We start from the raw sequence: 16,716 nt of genomic DNA, 5'->3' as shown, positions 1-16,716 counted from the left end.
TGTCCATGTCATTGGAAAATTTGGTGTTGCGATTGAATTTAAGTTTGTTGATATCGTGGCGACATTTTTGGATGAAAAAACTAAAGATGTGAACTGGCCCTCTTGGGGAGTCCATTTAGACTTTGGAATCTGAAGTGAATCTGAATGACCGCATTCCATTCACTCTCAAATTTCACCTTCACAACCACGCAGTTAAATCTATCATTCTTAAAAACTTTAAATTACTCCAAAACGATTCAGAGACTGGTACTATCTTTTCGCAACCTCCACTAATTTCATTCAAACCTGACAAAAACATAGGTAACTTTTTGGTCAGAAGTTCATTTCAAACCAATGACCAATCTGGAACTTTCAAATGCACTCGCTCACGATGCCAAACTTGTCTTTTCATTCATAACGTGGAGAAAGTGTCGGTACCTAAGAGATCCATCAAAAACACTGATCACTTTGGGTGTACCTCCGCCAATGTCATTTACTGCATAACTTGCACTTATTGCAATAAGTTATACCTTGGTGAAACAAGAAGACGGCTAGGTAGAAAGAAATGACAAGGACGCACCCAAACCAGTGGCTAGACACTTTAATCTCCCTAATCATTCTAAAACAAACCAATCTCCCGCTAAAGAACGTATAGAGTCTACAATCCAAGTTTGTTGGGCTATGCTAACTCAATTAGCATTGGTAATTAGTCCCTAGAGATTTTGGATATAATAGATTGTTTTGTATCACTCCTTGTCACTTCACTTGAGGCCTTGGGCTGAGTACTGCTTGAAGCGTTCTATAACTTTTTTCGACGGATCAATCCGACATGGCGGAACAAGTTCCCCAAGCCGTTGCCGGAGGTGCGATAGCTCAAGTTGTTCAAAATCCTCAACCTGCTCAAGGCGAACCTGCCGTGGCGCAGCAAGCTCAGGACCAACCTTTGGCACAACAAGCTCAGAATCAAGAGGTATGCATCTTTTTCTGTTTCGGATACCATGTGGTTGATTTTATTTCAGTGGCTAATTTTTATCGGTAGAGTTTAGATTTGGTTTACTTTCTGTAGATGTGAAATTGTGTCAGGCCTGCGGGGCCGTGAAAGTTTTTTCTTTGCCTGCGGGGCCGTTAAAGTTACTTGCCTGCGAGGCCGTGAAAGTTTTTCTTTGCCTGCGGGGCCGTTAAAGTTACTTGCCTGCGAGGCCGTGAGAGTTTTCTTTGCCTGCGGGGCTGTGAAAGTTTTCTTTGCCTGTGGGGTTGTGAAGTTTTCTTTGCCTGCGGGGCCGTGAAAGTTTTCTTTGTCTGCGTGGCCGTGAAAGTTTCTTTGCCTGCGGGGCTGTGCAGAAAGTTTTCCTTTGCCTGCGAGGCCGTTAAAGTTTTCGTCCCCTGTGGGGCCGTGTAGGAAGTTTTTCTTTTTATTTTCTTTTGCCTGAGAGGCCATTTGGATTTATTTGCCTGCGGGGCCGTGGAAGTTTTCTTTGCTTAGGAGGCCGAGAAGTTTTCTTTGTCTTCGTAGCCGCGAAAGTTGCTTTGTCTGCGGGGCTGTTAAAGTTTTCTTTGTCTGCGGGGATCAAAGTTTTTTCTTTGCTTGCGAGGCCGTGAAAGATTCTTTGTCTGCACTGTCATTTAAAAATTTTTTGTTTGCGCTTCTGGGGTCGAAAATAGTTTCGGTATTTTGCTTTTTGGAATGAAATGCTTTATGTTCACCTTCGGTTGTGGTAGTGTGATGCTGGCGCGCAAGAATAAATTTTTTTCTCCTTTAGCCTTTTTTTTTGTTTTTGTGGCTTGAATTTTACTTTGTAGCCCCTCGTTTAAGAAATTGCTTGCTGATGTAGAAAGTTCTGTTGCTGTGCTTTGCTTCGTTGGAGTGTGATGCCTGAGCATCAGTCGCTGTTCATTTGCTTGTGCAAGCTTACGTGTAGTAGCTTTTAGTTGTACGGTATGTAAAAAAAAAAAACAAAAAACGAAAGACTGCTCTGCCGTTGTGTGTTTTTAAAACATTTTTTGGCCTGTGAGGCTAGGAGCGTTAATCGTTATTGCTGGAAGTTTGAGGTTTTGATAATTTAATTTAATTTTTATTTAATTTAATCTAACTTAATGTAATGTAATATTTCATAACTTGTAATCTAATCGGTGTTGTTCTTTTTCAGCCTGTATTATACTGTGCTTGATCAGTTATGAGATTGAGTAATGAAAAGAAAGGAAATGAGTGGATCAGTGATTTTTTATCTTGCCTTTTGAATTCTGTTATATAGGAGGAGGGTGATCTTGCTCGTGTCTTAGAGAGACTTAAGAAGTTGGAAGATCCCCAAAGGAAATCTGTTGAATCAGTGTTGGAGGATTTACAGCACCTAATACGTTCTCCGTTGTTCCAGAAGGACCAGGCAATTGATTACCTAGTGAATCTGAAGATTGTGGCCAAGGAAACAAAACACGCGAAAGCTGGATTTTATTCTGCAGTGCTAACAGCAATGCAAAATAAAATGTGGGCCTCAAACATGCAATTTAAGCGCTATCTTGAAGCCCTCTTAGGAGATAAGGAGGATGAAGTGGTACTCAAGCGGATTGCTGGCGTAGATAAAGCGTTGCGAGTGCTTGGAGTTGGTGTAAATCGTTTCATGCCAAGGTGGAGAGGCAGGGATAGATCACAAGTCCAGTGTTTTCAGTGTGGCCTATATGGGCATTATCAGAGGTTCTGTTCCTCGCGTCCACAGCCAGGTCCTCAGTCTAAGAGGCCTCGCCTTTATAATCAAGGAGTTGAGGCACCTCAAAAACAATGAATGTATTGACAGGATTAAGGCGTTTTCCCAATGTTTTTTTTTTTTATCAGTTTCCAGTATTTATGCCGTGTGTTTCTCGGCATTAAAGGCTCCCTTTTCATTGTGTCAATCGGTGTCTGTTGTTGTTTCAATTTTAATTCACTCTTGTAAGTTCTGGATCGGGGTAGAGTAGCTCCTGCTGGTTCATCACATGTGGTGACCACCAGACGACCTGTTTTCAGGCGAATTGAGGCTGCTCCCTCCTGATCGGGAACCCCAGATCTTCCCATAGGTGATCTCTCTTTTTGCCCTCTTTTCCTTAGATTTTGGGTGGTACTAAGCGTGAAGCTGCTGTGGATAACCTTTACGTTCTTACGGAATTTCAACTACAGACAACGGCAATTAAACCAAGAAACGAGACCCTATGGGTGGATATGACTGGGGTTCCCGTTCAGGGGGGTGCGGCTGTGTGTTGGGAAAGTGTTATCTCATCTGGTAAGGTTCCGGATCTGGGGACTTTACATTTAAGGGATCCGGATTCCTTTGTGGCAGGTGGTCTTCACCGTAATTCAGCCGCCTGGGAGCTGGTACTTGAGGGTCATCCGTTGAGGAACTGTATTCTAGATTGGATTAGAAATAAAGTCGACATCTTAAGTTTTTCAAGACCTTTTGCGGGAGTTTTCAAGAGGGCTAAATATTCGTCTACTGTTCCACCTAAGAAGATTTTCCCGAATCATGTAAACTGTAAAAATTTTACGGAATTTATATCCAAGGAGATTCGGAATCGTGTTTTAACCGGCGCTGTTAGAGTCGGGGGGGTAGTGGGTGTCGATGACCCCCCCCCCCATCTTGTGTTGCCACTCACGGTTGAACCTACGAAGCCTCGACTTTGTATTGACGCGAGGTTTCTAAACCTTTGGATGAAAGATATGCCGTTTTCCCTGGATAAACTGAGTGAAGTGGCTAGGTATGTTTACCCCGGATCGTTCATGACCAAGTGCGAAGACAAGTCCGGGTATGATCACGTGATGTTGACAGAGTCCTCGCAATCATACTTTGGGTTTAGTTTTGGTGGCCTGTGGTTTGTTTGTACGACTCTTCCATTCGGATGGAAAATCTCCCCTTATGTTTATCATACCATGGGTCTGGCCGCCACGGGTTTCTTGAGAGCTCAAGGGATTCCTTGTTCTCTCTATATAGACGATCGCTTAAATGGAGAGCTTTTGCAACCGACTGGGTCTTGGTCCATATTACCAGCGGACAGATCTTTGCAGTTCAGGTTGCTGGCAGCTACAGGTGCCATATTCGTTGTCCTTTCTGTGTTGGTTGATCTCGGTTATACCATTGGTATCAAGAAGTCGGGTCTTGCACCGGTCACATCCCTGGGGTATTTGGGTCTGATCGTGGATTCCGTTCGACAATCGTTTTTGGTGCCGCGCCGTAAGATTGAGTCCTGGGCCTTAATTAGGGAGAAAATTCTTGCCTGCAAGAAAACTGTTTGGATCAAAACTTTAAAACGATTTCAGGGGAAATGTATATCTTTCTCTTTGGCTGTCCCAGCCGCGAAATTGTTCATTAGAGAAATGAGTAGAGCAATCGCTTCTGGCTTGGATGATGGGCAAGTGTCTATGACCGACGCTTTGAGGGAGGAAATTTCGCATTGGCGTTACCTTGACGACTGGAAGGACACTCTTCCGTGGAGAGACGAGAAGCATGTACGTATTGCGATTTCTACCGATGCGTCCGGTTATGGGTGGGGTTGTGCAGTTCATTCACCTTCGGATGATCAGATTTTTCGAGACTATTGGAGTCAAGAGGAACTGTGTCTCGATATTTCTACAAAGGAAATGTTAGCTTTGTTGCATGCTATTAAAGCTCTTCCTGACGGAATTAAGGATTGCCGAATTGATGCTTCTATTGACAGTATGGCAGTATTAGGTGCGTGGCAGGGGTCTGGCAGTAGGAGGTCCCCCCAGTTAACGTCAGCTACAAAACGACTTTATTTTGCTCTATCTTCTCGTAATGTTCAGTTGAACTTATCCTATGTACCATCTAAGGAAAATGTGGCCGATTTTCCGTCTAGGACAATGTCACGTGTGGATTCCAAATTGTCAATGTCAGCTTTTGAGAGGGTCAATAAAGAGTTTGGTGGAGTTGAAGGTCATTCGTTTGACTTGATGTCTTTGGACTCAAATGTAATGAAGAACAAAGATGGGTTTTCCTTGCCGCATTTTACTCCTTTTCCAAGCCCAGACTCCAACGGTTTGAATGTCTTCAGTCAAGACTTGCGGGTTTTTCCGTCCATGTCCAATCCTTATGTCTTCCCGCCATTTTCTTTGATTGGTCCACTGCTGAAGTTTCTCTTGAGTTTTAAGATCCCGTTCACTATTGTGGTTCCAGAGTTTGTTCCTCATCGCTATTGGTGGGTTGAATTGAACGCAAGGTGTTCTGGGAAAATTTGTCTTGGTACACAGGGTGACTTGAGTGTTCTGCCATCCCCATCAAAGTCGGGTTATAGTCCAACACCTTGTCCCTTTTCTATGTGGGCGTTTCGCGTGTCTCGGTTCTAGGTGTAGAGTCGGGCTCATTGTTTGTTTCGTTTTTGTTCCCTACAGACATTGCCTAGAGTTCCGAAGTTATTCACTCCCTGCGTTGCGTGCCCACGATGCTCACATCCGAACGATGAGGATTTCAATTTCTGTCAGAAATGTGGTTATGTTAGACGTGCTACAATCCAAGGACCACTAAAGAAATTGGATATTGATGAAGGCAGCATTGCCCAACGAGTACGCGAGTTGAATGAGCAACGTAGTTCGTCTCGTTATTCTAAACAGAAATCAGCTCTGGAATTGGAGTTTATAAATTTTCTGGGAAACTTGTCAGTCCCCAAGTCTTTGTCGTCAGCGCTTCCTTCGGATGTTATTGCGTTCCTTGTGTGGAAGGATGGAAAGGGAAGGACACGAGTTCATAGACAGGATTGTCACACCTGGGGAGGTAATGCGGGGCTAGATTGTGAGTGCCCTAAACGTTTGGCATTTGGGACTATAGATTCCCTGATTGGCAAGTTGCGTGCTATATTTGCAGAGAGTGGTCGAGGCGCAGAATGGTAGTCTTTGTTAGGTGTAGGTAATCCAGCTTCTTGTAGGTCAGTTAAGAATTAGTTGAGTAATGTGCGAGAAGAACAACTAAAGGCTAGGGTAACTCCACGCCAGGCAGAGCCTATCTTAGTAAACGATTTGTTGGTTATCTCTGAATTCATTAGAGCCCTTTTGTTGCATTCTTCGACTTTACGCGCAATTCAGATTTTTATGTATGCCCGCGATCAAGCTTTATTTAAGGCATTATTTTTTGCTAGTGATAGAGCAGCTGATTTGTTACAAGTAAAAGTATCTGATGTTTTACGTTTCTCGGATAATTCTGGGTTGTTGTTCAATCATGTTTGGACAAAGTCTCTCAGGTCAGGTGACGCAAATGTGTTTGCCTTTAAGCGGGGATCTAATCCTTTGATTTGTCCTGTCCGGGGTTTGGAAATGTATTTTGATGTGTGTAAGCTGTTACGTATTAACCTTGCGCCAGGCTTCCTTTTTCGCTCTATTTCAAAATCTGGCGGAGTTTGTTTCAGCCATTTGGAGTCTTCGGCGGCTCAAGTGCGATTGAGTTTTTATGTTTCCGCGCTAGTTGGGAAGTTATCTAGTAGTCATTTAACAGTTCATAGGTTTCGCAGTGGGGCGGCTGTATCTTTAGCATTGCGAAGCGTAAGTCTCAGTGAAATCATGGACCACATTGGCTGGAAATCTAGTAAGACAGCGCTTCACTATATCAAACTTAAGCAAGTAGTGAATCCAGCAGGTGCAGCGGCTAAACTATCGGATCTCCCTTTACAAGCGGGGCAGGACTACAAACATCAGGATCATCTTGTGGGATTCTCCCAAGCTTTTTCATGAATTTATTTTATTGAAGTTTTGAACTATTATAGTATAGGTTATTGTTAATGATTAGATATAGTATGTATTAAGTAAGGATTGGAAAGAGGATTAAAGAGTTCTTTGTGTTTCTTTTCTTAGGGTGTGTGATTGTTCATTTCATATGAGTGTGGGTGTAGGCTTGGGAAGGCCAGAGCGATTCTCCATACCTTATTACCATCTCATGAATAACAATTCCTAGGGAGGAATATTACACTATGCTAACTCAATTAGCATTGGTAATTAGTCCGTAGGGATTTTGGATATAATAGATTGTTTTGTATCACTCCTTGTCACTTCACTTAAGGCCTTGGGCTGTGTTCTGCGCATCGAAGCGTTTTTCCCACCCACCCCACCCCCGGTCGGATTGATCCGTCTCACCATCTCCCCTTCGCCTGGCTTGGGCTTTCCCGGCCAGAGCGATTCTCCATACCTTATTACCATCTCATGAATAACAATTCCAAGGGAGGAATATTACACTATTTCTTGTAGCTATATTGGTCCGAGATCTCAAGAAAACACGCTAGTTGATTGAAAAATCCTCCTTCAATGTAAATTCCAAATAATTATTTTCGAAAATCTTTCGAGGCAAAAGCCAGTACGAGTTTTCTCATGAAAATAATGGCTATGTAATTTGGGCTGCCAGGAAACAGTTGACGCATGTTTCTTGCCAACATTTGCAAAACGTTTCCCTCTCAATCTGCTGGGAAAATGCTGGGAAAATGTCGGGAAGAAGGCGCCCGGCTCCCGCTCAACGAGGTATAACAGAGTTCTTTGACGTCGAAAAAAGACAAGTATCAAACTACAACGTGTGTTATTTAATACATCTAATAGTTGCCTTGGTTGCTATGTGCATTCTTGGCTCGTTGTAGTATGAAAATCGGTAAGCCACTACACAGTTTTGTAGATTGGAGAAAACAAGATGGCAATTTAACCGTCCAGTGATTGAATACTCTATGAAATTAAGCTTAACTTTTCAAAATTCGATAGCTCCAATGATGAGAATAACGATGAGAACAATGATGAGAACCAAACAATTAAGGAATCAACTAGCACGGAAGGTACGGTTAATACAACTGAAATAATTTATCATTTGACTTTAGATTCTGTTTTCGCAAACTATCGACAGCGTTGTGCACAATAGCGTCATTACTCAACGGTACTCTGATTTGTGGAAGGCTTATTGATATGATTGAATGAAGAAGCTAAGTTGCAGAATCTTCTTGTGATGGTTACGTAGCAACTAATTTTCTTTTATAAGTATTTTCATAAGTATTTTCCTTTAAGGTGGAATCATGATACAAGAAAACCCTTGGCCCATTGAAGTTCTGGTGGAAATTTTTAAGTGGCTTTCAATAGAGGAACGACTTCAGCAACTAGCACCAGTGTGCAAACTCTTTCACCAGGCCGTCCATACACCAAAGTTTTGGGAGATAATTGATACTAATCCAGAATTTACTGTTTCTTAACTTCATTCTGTTTTGGGGCACGCTAAACATATAACACATCTGTTGTTGGTCATGGAAAATTGCAGACTGACCCCAAAGGCATTGCAGAAACTCTAAACAATCACTTTTCAAGCATCGGCAAGAGCCTTGCAAAGGCCTTTCGTGGTTTAAAACCGACTCAGTACGATGCAGTTCCTACCTTATCGTTCTCTCTCAAGTATGTGACGTCAGCCTTTGTTGAAAAGCAGCTGCGCCTAATGAAAACCAATAAAGCGGTAGGACTAGACAGCATTAGTGCACGTTTACTCCGTGATGCAGCAAATGTACTTGCTTCACCTCTGCGGGATATCATAAACCTCTCTTTTGAGAAGGGTCAATTCCCATCATCTTGGAAATGTGCGAAAGTGACTGCTCTTTTCAAAGAAGGTGATAAGTCCGATAAAGATAACTATCGTCCCATTTCTGTCCTGCCCACGGTCAGTAAAGTAATTGAGAGAGCTGTTCATTCTCAACTTTACGGCTACCTTGACTCCAACAATCTGCTTGCTGTGAACCAGTTTGGCTTTAGACGTGCAAGATCTACCGCTTTAGCTCTAATGCAGTTTACCGATGAAGTGCTAAGTAATATGGATAAAGGTTTAGTAAATGGTGTAGTTTTTATTGATCTGAAGAAGGCCTTCGACACCGTTGACCATGTCATTTTACTCGGGAAGCTCAAATCTCTAGGATTACGCAGCAAGAATCTTGAGTGGTTCCATTCCTACCTATCCTCTCGTTACCAGAAGACTGTGATTGGTCAAGCCTCTTCTTCTGCGCGGAAGGTTTCCGTTGGTGTTCCTCAGGGGTCTATTCTCGGTCCATTACTATTTGCCATTTACATTAATGATCTACCCAAGGTCCTTCAGAACACTACAGTCACCTTATTCGCTGATGACACTGCTATCTACTGCTCTTCTCAATCAGCCCGTGACCTACAGACCATGTTGAATCAGGATCTAGACAGGCTAGCTCAGTGGCTCTACGAGCATAAACTTACACTAAATATCTCGAAGTCTAAATTCATGCTCATTGGCGGTCCAAGGAAACTTAACACCTTAGAAGAATTCACATTAACAATCAAGGAGAAGGAGTTAGACAGAGTCAATTCGTTCAAGTATCTGGGCGTAATTATCAATGAGAATCTGTCTTGGACTGATCATGTGGATTACATTAAGACCAAAGTGTCTCAGAGGCTTGGCGTTTTACAAAGAATAAAACATCTTCTGCCAAGAAATACAACGGAACTCTTTGTAAAAGCCTTGGTGCTGCCAATCCTTGATTATGCAGATGTGACTTGGGGGGATAAATCCAACACCACTCTGATGAACAAGATCCAATTACTCCAGAATAAAGCAGCTAAATTAATTTTAGATATGCCAAAGCATTCATCAGCAACAGAAGCTCTTGATCTACTTGGTTGGGATACATTGGAAAAAAGGCGAAGATCTCATCGTCTATTTTTGGTTTTTAAGTCCTTGAATGGACTAATTGATTGGAATTTTAATTTTAATCATTTTAAAGATATACATGATTATAACACTCGTTTTAATAAACCACAATCAAAGCGTACATGGGGTCAGCATCGGTTTGTTTGTCATGCAGTAGATGACTGGAACGCTCTCCCAGACGGCATTAGGAACATTTCCGATTTTTCAGTTTTTAGACGTCTTGTTAAAAACATGTAGTCTCTTCTATTGATTATACCCTTTTATCCTATTCTTGATAACCATATTTATATTTTCTGTTATCCTTACGTTAGATTTATGCAGGGCCTCACTGAAAACCACACTTTGTGAGGTGGGCTCCCTGTCAAAAGATCTTATTTATTATTATTATTATTATTATTAACTCGGTTTACGTTACTGTCAACGATAATTAGGTGCAGAAATCTGATGGAAAATGCTCTGAACGATTGTGTCAACCTTGTCTACTTAGACCTGGCTACGATACGTCAAATTTCACTTTGTATTTTATACAAAGCATGCCATTTTTAAGATACAATGACACAACAGCTGCCAAAATGTGAAGGAAAGTAGTTTAACACTATCCCTTAAACACAAGAGAGGGCTGCAGGTTTTAAAATGGGGAATTGTTTTCAGATAGAAGGAAATTCACTCGTTTCCATAGTCTGGTGCCCGACGTAAGGAACGTAGTTGCCAATTGGTGTGGCTCAATAACAGTAGAACAAGTCCGCGATGTTTTGCAGCGGTGCAAACAGCAGGCGTTTTCATTTTCACCATGCTGGGGGCCTCCTAACTTGTGAGAAGAATTTTTACAAGATTTTCAACATGTAGAGTTTGAGGAGGATCTGTTAGATCACGTCACACGAGTAAACCTCCAGGGATTTTTGTCTGATGATGAAGTAGAATAAATAGAGATTTATGTGTAATAGGTTCTGTGAAAAATGGAGTAGTAATGGCTGAACAAAGAAAGTGTTAATAAAAGAGTATACATGTGACAGCTCTTGTTCTCAATAACAGTCAGTCGAAGCTCGCATTTAGTTTATTAATTTATTTGCAGACCCAAGTCCATGTGGTAGAGATCCCAATGACCCAGCGAATTATACCGGTAAAACTTTACCAGACGACCAAAAGCTTGAGCTTCTAACCGTAAAGTTTAGCTTTCCGCACGAATTCAAGTTTCCGACAACAGCCGGAGGCGTTTCCAACTATCATGGATGGAGAAACGGCCATAGCTGCGTTACAGCTTTAGAAATGACACAGCTCGCTGTATTTCAATCAAGTTTATCCAACAATACTAGTCCAAATGAATCGCCATTTATCTCAAAGGATTTCAAAAACTGGAAGAAAGCAGGTGATGAGGACCTTGACGCCAAAGCACGCAGTGAAGGACACAACTTTCAGAGGAAAAGATGACTAACTTCCTAAATACACGCCGCCCAGGCAATGACATCAGTGCAAGACTACAAAGACAGGCCGCCGAGCAACAGCATCGGACAATGAAAGGCGTCCTGTCTATTACTGATGAAGTCATTACATTGCGACAGAATGGACATTCCATTAAAAAGGCAATTGGGATCCCTCTAAAAGAGGTGTTGTGCTCAATTATCAGAACAACATGTTATGCCAACGCTAAGATCCAGAAGGTACGTACATGTTTTAAAACTACATTATAAGCGAGCATGAACGGGCGTGGAGCACGAGGACAAAAGCGGAGCGACCCCCACCCCCCCTCCCCCAAATAAAAATTTTAAGTCTATGGACTCCTCTGTAGATAACTACCTTTTTACTTCCCTCCTTCATGTCATAACGTTATAAATATCAATACCGCTCGCTAAGATTACTACATTGCATAAAAACACCGGTAAGGCATAAATGATACGATGTCACACCTTTCGCTTTCTTTCGTTGGGGAAAGTGTCGTGCATTTGGAAAGAAAATTTAATTGTATAAGCATGTGTCCCGAAACAATTGATTTCCTGTGTGGTCGTAATTGATATACTATTTGTGCACAATCAGTTTGGAAAAAAATTTTTAATACATTCGTTAAGCAGCTGCCCCATGATTCAATAACATGACTACAAGCATCAATGCTAAAAATCCAAAGACTGCGAAGATTCCATGGAATAAACGAGGGTCTGATGGGGTTAACTGATAAATGGCCAAAACTTTCACTGACAACTGACAAATCGCTGAAAATCTAACTGGCAACTGACATTTATGGTGGGCTTTAACTGACAGATGACAAAAGGCCGGATCGCCTTAAGTATCTTAAAAAATGGATTTCAAATAAGGACAGTTGATTTATTTTTTTTTCCAATTAGAGTACAGTCTTTATTACATATCAGTAGGATAACGCCAGAGTCATATTTTGTTAACAACTTCCGCATGGACCATCCACATCATTGCCACCTGTCACATATCAGTTGTATGATCTTTGATACCCAACCGATTGTCAACTTACGCGATGGCCGGCAATGCTGGTATCTCAAAAGCGGTTGTAAGCTTTTATGGAATTAATTCGGAAACGGCATTTAAGCGTCACGGAAGCCGCATTCCTATCAATGATGTAAACACCGCACTGGCACTGAAAAAGATCCTTACTTCGTTTCTTGGTCTAAAGTTGTTGTCTAGTAAATAAGGCCTCAGAGATTTTGATGTGAACTTTATTACATGGCACTGATTAACTAATTAACTCGCCAAGTTAATTATCAACAGTTATTTAACTGACAACTGACAAATGGCCTAAAATCTAACCGACAACTAATAAATGGCCGAAATTTTGACTGACAACTGACATTTGTACACCCCTTTCTATCAACCTCGTGAAGGGGTACTCTTATGTAACGTTGTAACTTCATCTCAGAAATTAAACAAAAGAAAATAACAGGTTCTATCTATGGAAAACAAGATGTTTATATTAAAAGAGGAAATGTTATCATCAAACTATAGGTGAAGAATGAGAATTCATGTCCCGATAGAGTAAGTCAGTTACCGTCACCCTCTGGAGTCCGGTAATGAGTCTAGCAAATTATTTTTCGAAAAAATGAGATGTCATGCAGTATTTATAGTCTAACAAGTCTACATTTTACGATAACTGAGAGGATTCTCGCGGTATGTTCCACGAGAGGAGGATAATAATGGCCGAATTTATACTAGAGACGAGTTATCCGTCAGAGATGAATCATCCGTCTCAGACGGATAACTCGTCTAAATATAAATTCGGTACTAAGACGAATTATGGAGCAAAATTCTTCTCAGGCTGATCCGTCTGTCAGCACGTCTTCAAGACGTGCTAACAGACGGATGGCTCGTCTTAGACGGATCATCCGTCTCTAAATGTTTATCTAGACGGAAAACGAAGACGGTTTTTGACGAAGTTTCTATATGAGAGAGACTGGCTTCTATAGTTTTGCAAGGTTTCCTGAGATGCCTATTTCAAGATGGCGTCCGGTAAAGTAATCGTGCCCTCGAAAGCAATCACAAAAAAGAAGGAGAAAGCAAACAAGAAGTTGACTTGGACAGATCAAGACACGGACGTCTTCGCAGAAGTTATATATGACCCACAATACAGAGGAAGTGATTACACCGTTGGGTGGGCTACAGTACTGGAACGTTTGGCGCTGAAGAAGTCCTCAAACGTAAAGATATTTGAAGAAATTCAAGAAGCATTGAAGAAGGAATTTGAGGCAAGAAAGATGAAAGTCAAAGAGTTTACAGTTGAACAGTTAAGGTCAAAATATAAATGGTTCAAACGAGAGGGGAAGCACATCCAGAATAAAATCAAGTTTGGTAGTGGGCTTTCATCGAAAGAAACAGAATGTACAGGGTGGTACGATACTCTTAATCCTGTTTTTACAGAGGGGGTGGATGAATTTACCGATGTAGCTTGTTCTGCTGGCGACATGGCTGAAGAAAGGTCTTTTACCTCTGTTGTATCAGTGCATGCAAGCTCTGGAGAAGAAGAAATGGATCACTCCTCTAGAAGTGATGAAAGCAGTGAGGAAAGATCAACAACACCACTCTCAGTCCCTGAAGGTGACAACAAGCTTGAGGTACATCATGGCGGTGACAAAAGAAAGGCTAGTGAAGATGAAAGCAATAAGGAGGAAATGAAAAAAGGAAAAAAAGTGTCTAAAAAGCCCAAGATAGGACTGCATCCTAAGCGGGACATAAAACCTAAGACCCAGACAGCGGCAGTACTTCAGCTGTGTAAAACCATGGAAACATATTCGCAGAGTGTAAACCACGCTCAAGATGAAAGGTTGAACAGGATTTTGGAAGCAGACCGAAAACGTGATGAAATGTTCTTGAAATTTCAACAAGAACAGGCAGAAGCAAATAGGCGACATGAACAACTGATGATGCAGTTGGTTTTGCAAAAAGCCCCTAGTCAAAGCCTACCACTGACCTCACAGCAGTATTACCCCTTCCAGGAGCAGAGACCCCACAATCCATCCTTGCTGGCCTTTACATCTGCAACACCATATGTCTCTCCTCAGCATGGCTTGTATAGTATGCCTTCAGAGACTGATTCCAAAGGTTACTATTCTTCAACAAGCCCTGGTGGCACATCTGACTACACTCAGTTAAATTAAGTAAACCAACTCCAAGTGAGCTTTTACAGTTTACGTCACTGTTACTTCATTGCCTTGTTAACTTTTTTTTAATTTGCCTTTGCTACAGAAAAAACTAGCTTGCAAGTTTAATGATAAGATTGCTATATTAAAAGGACTGTTTTTCCAACTCCTACTTATAAAAGGAACTTTATTGATCATTCACAAGTTGTGTTACAAATGTTCTAACAGGTATTGTAAACAATTCTAGCACTACGTTTGAGTAGCTTTCTAGGTAAAAACGAACATGGCTTCTAACTTTTACCTGTTTTAGAGGGGAAGGTTTTCACTCATTTAAGGTAAAACTACTGTTCCATTAAAACTTGAAATTCCATTTGAATAAAGCCTTATTCCAAATTAGCAATATTGTTGATCACTGAACTTTTAAACTCCTTTCTGGGAGCTGAAGATACTTCTTGATGTTTGCTAATGCAAAAAGACAATGAATGATTTCTCCACTTCATAGTGTCCAGGGTAAGTTAATTTCAATCAGTGATAAATGGATATTATGTTCACAATTTTTCTTGGCAACAATGTTTAATAAAAACCAGTTTCAGCTGAGAGGTTTTGTGATCTCCAGATAAATCATTAAGGTCTTGATAAATATTGCTAACAATTAACTCACCCTTGAATATTTCTGGATATCACTTAACCACAAAGATTTTATACATTTACAATTCCTGCTGAACACTAAATCATGCACTGAAATATCTCATTGTGAAACTTCAAACACTGTAAATTACTGAAGTGTTACAGGTAGCACCATTTACATGCTATATTGGCAAATGTTAGTTTTCAGTCTTAACATTTATTAACAAAAGAATAAGGAATGTATCCTTACTTAGTTAGCGACAACATAAACATAGAGATTAACCTTTGAATGAACTTATTCCTGCTTTGAACTACAACATCCATGTGAATAAAGTGATACTTAAAACTGTTAGAATGGTTGCCATGTCTATGATAATGACCACAGCCAGTCAACTACCTTCTTCCTGATTCTTCGAACTTCATTTTTATCACGGATACCACGGCGTCTTCCACGAATGAGGTTAAGCTCTTGCACGTCCAACCTCCACTGCCTCTTGCATGGATCATTCACGTGTATACAAATGTTATGTACTGTTATGCCACACATAATGATACGCTTTATGTTTTTCTTATTGCAATCAACTTTTTTGTAAAGCAGTCGCCATCGCCCTTTAAGCATCCCGTATGCGTGTTCAGACACAACTCGAGCAGATCTTAACTTTTTGTTAAAATTAATTTCTGCTGGGTCTCCAGTAGTGTCAGGAAAAGCTTTCATTAGCCATACACGAGATGGAAAAGCACTGTCGCCCACAGTCACAAAGGGGATTTCTCCATGCTCAGTAAGATGTAACGATTTACTGGGCAACACTTCCCCTTCTTCAAATGCATGGAAAATAGGACAGGATTGCAAAAGGGTGGAATCATGCGTGGGGCCCGGAGCACCTACCCCTGCCCACAAAAAGCGTTTGTTATGCCCCATCAGCCCCAAACTAAAGAAATTGCGATGCAATGCGCATTGCTGATCATCAATACTCTGCTATTGGTCGCCACCTGAGAGATATCCATGGGAACATTGACTTACTCAATGAGAGCCAGTTTAGAATGCTTAAAAAATGTGGCACGAAATGGGATTGTCTTGTTTATGAAATGTTGTACATAAGAACAATAAGGCCCAATTTAAACACCCAGAGCGATTCCATTAGGGCCAAACTCTTTGTTTAACTTTTAACGCTTTGTAATTTATTCACCGCTTCATTATATATGTACTCGATTTTATTATTTTAGTTTACTTGATAATGACGTTCTGGAAACGTCGAAACGTCGTGTTAAGCTTTATAAGATTTTATCGCAGATTTTTATTGTCACATAATAATAATAATGATGATAATGATAATATTGCTATTATCGTAGTATAAATAGTTTTAATTCTACGGATATTAATAATGTTATTGATAATCTAATAATATGATTACTACAATAACTTACTACGTACAATAACTCAAAAACAAAAGGAAAAAATGGAATTTATGTAAATAACCTTTATTCCATTCGGAAATTCTTGAAAATCTGCTGAATTTTTAGCAAGTTCAGTCCTCTCTTTCAAAATAAATTGTATTCTAAGAATCGAGCTGCACGTCAAAACTTCACGTTTTCTCCTTTTAAAAGGTTGAAAACATTCTGAATTAAGCCATCCATGTGTCTGCCTCTTTTTGGCGCCAGAAACTGAACAAAAAAAATAATTAAAGTTACAGTATTTCACATTCTTTTTTGTTTCAAACACTATTTTATAATATGTGGTATACCTGGAGTATGAACTTCACAATTTCTTTCTTTTACTTCAGACAAGAAGGGAAGTTTGTTTCTTCTGGTAAACACGATGCTGATAACTTGACAATACTCAACATCCTCCTGCAAAACCCAAAAGA

At 40.7% G+C, this 16,716-nt stretch overlaps 1 pseudogene; it reads left to right on the top strand.

The window, feature by feature from the left end:
• Positions 1–11,056: 11,056 nt before the first annotated feature.
• The window catches only part of LOC149034263 (uncharacterized), a 6,779-nt pseudogene continuing 1,119 nt past the window's right edge, over positions 11,057–16,716 (top strand).

This window comes from Pocillopora damicornis, chromosome 14 (genome assembly GCF_964200805.1).
Source record: "Pocillopora damicornis chromosome 14, jaPocDami1.2, whole genome shotgun sequence".
In the NCBI taxonomy this organism is placed as follows: Eukaryota; Metazoa; Cnidaria; class Anthozoa; order Scleractinia; family Pocilloporidae; genus Pocillopora; species Pocillopora damicornis.
The sequence above is the reverse complement of the archived record's forward strand: the minus strand, read 5'-3'. Positions and strand labels throughout refer to the sequence as shown.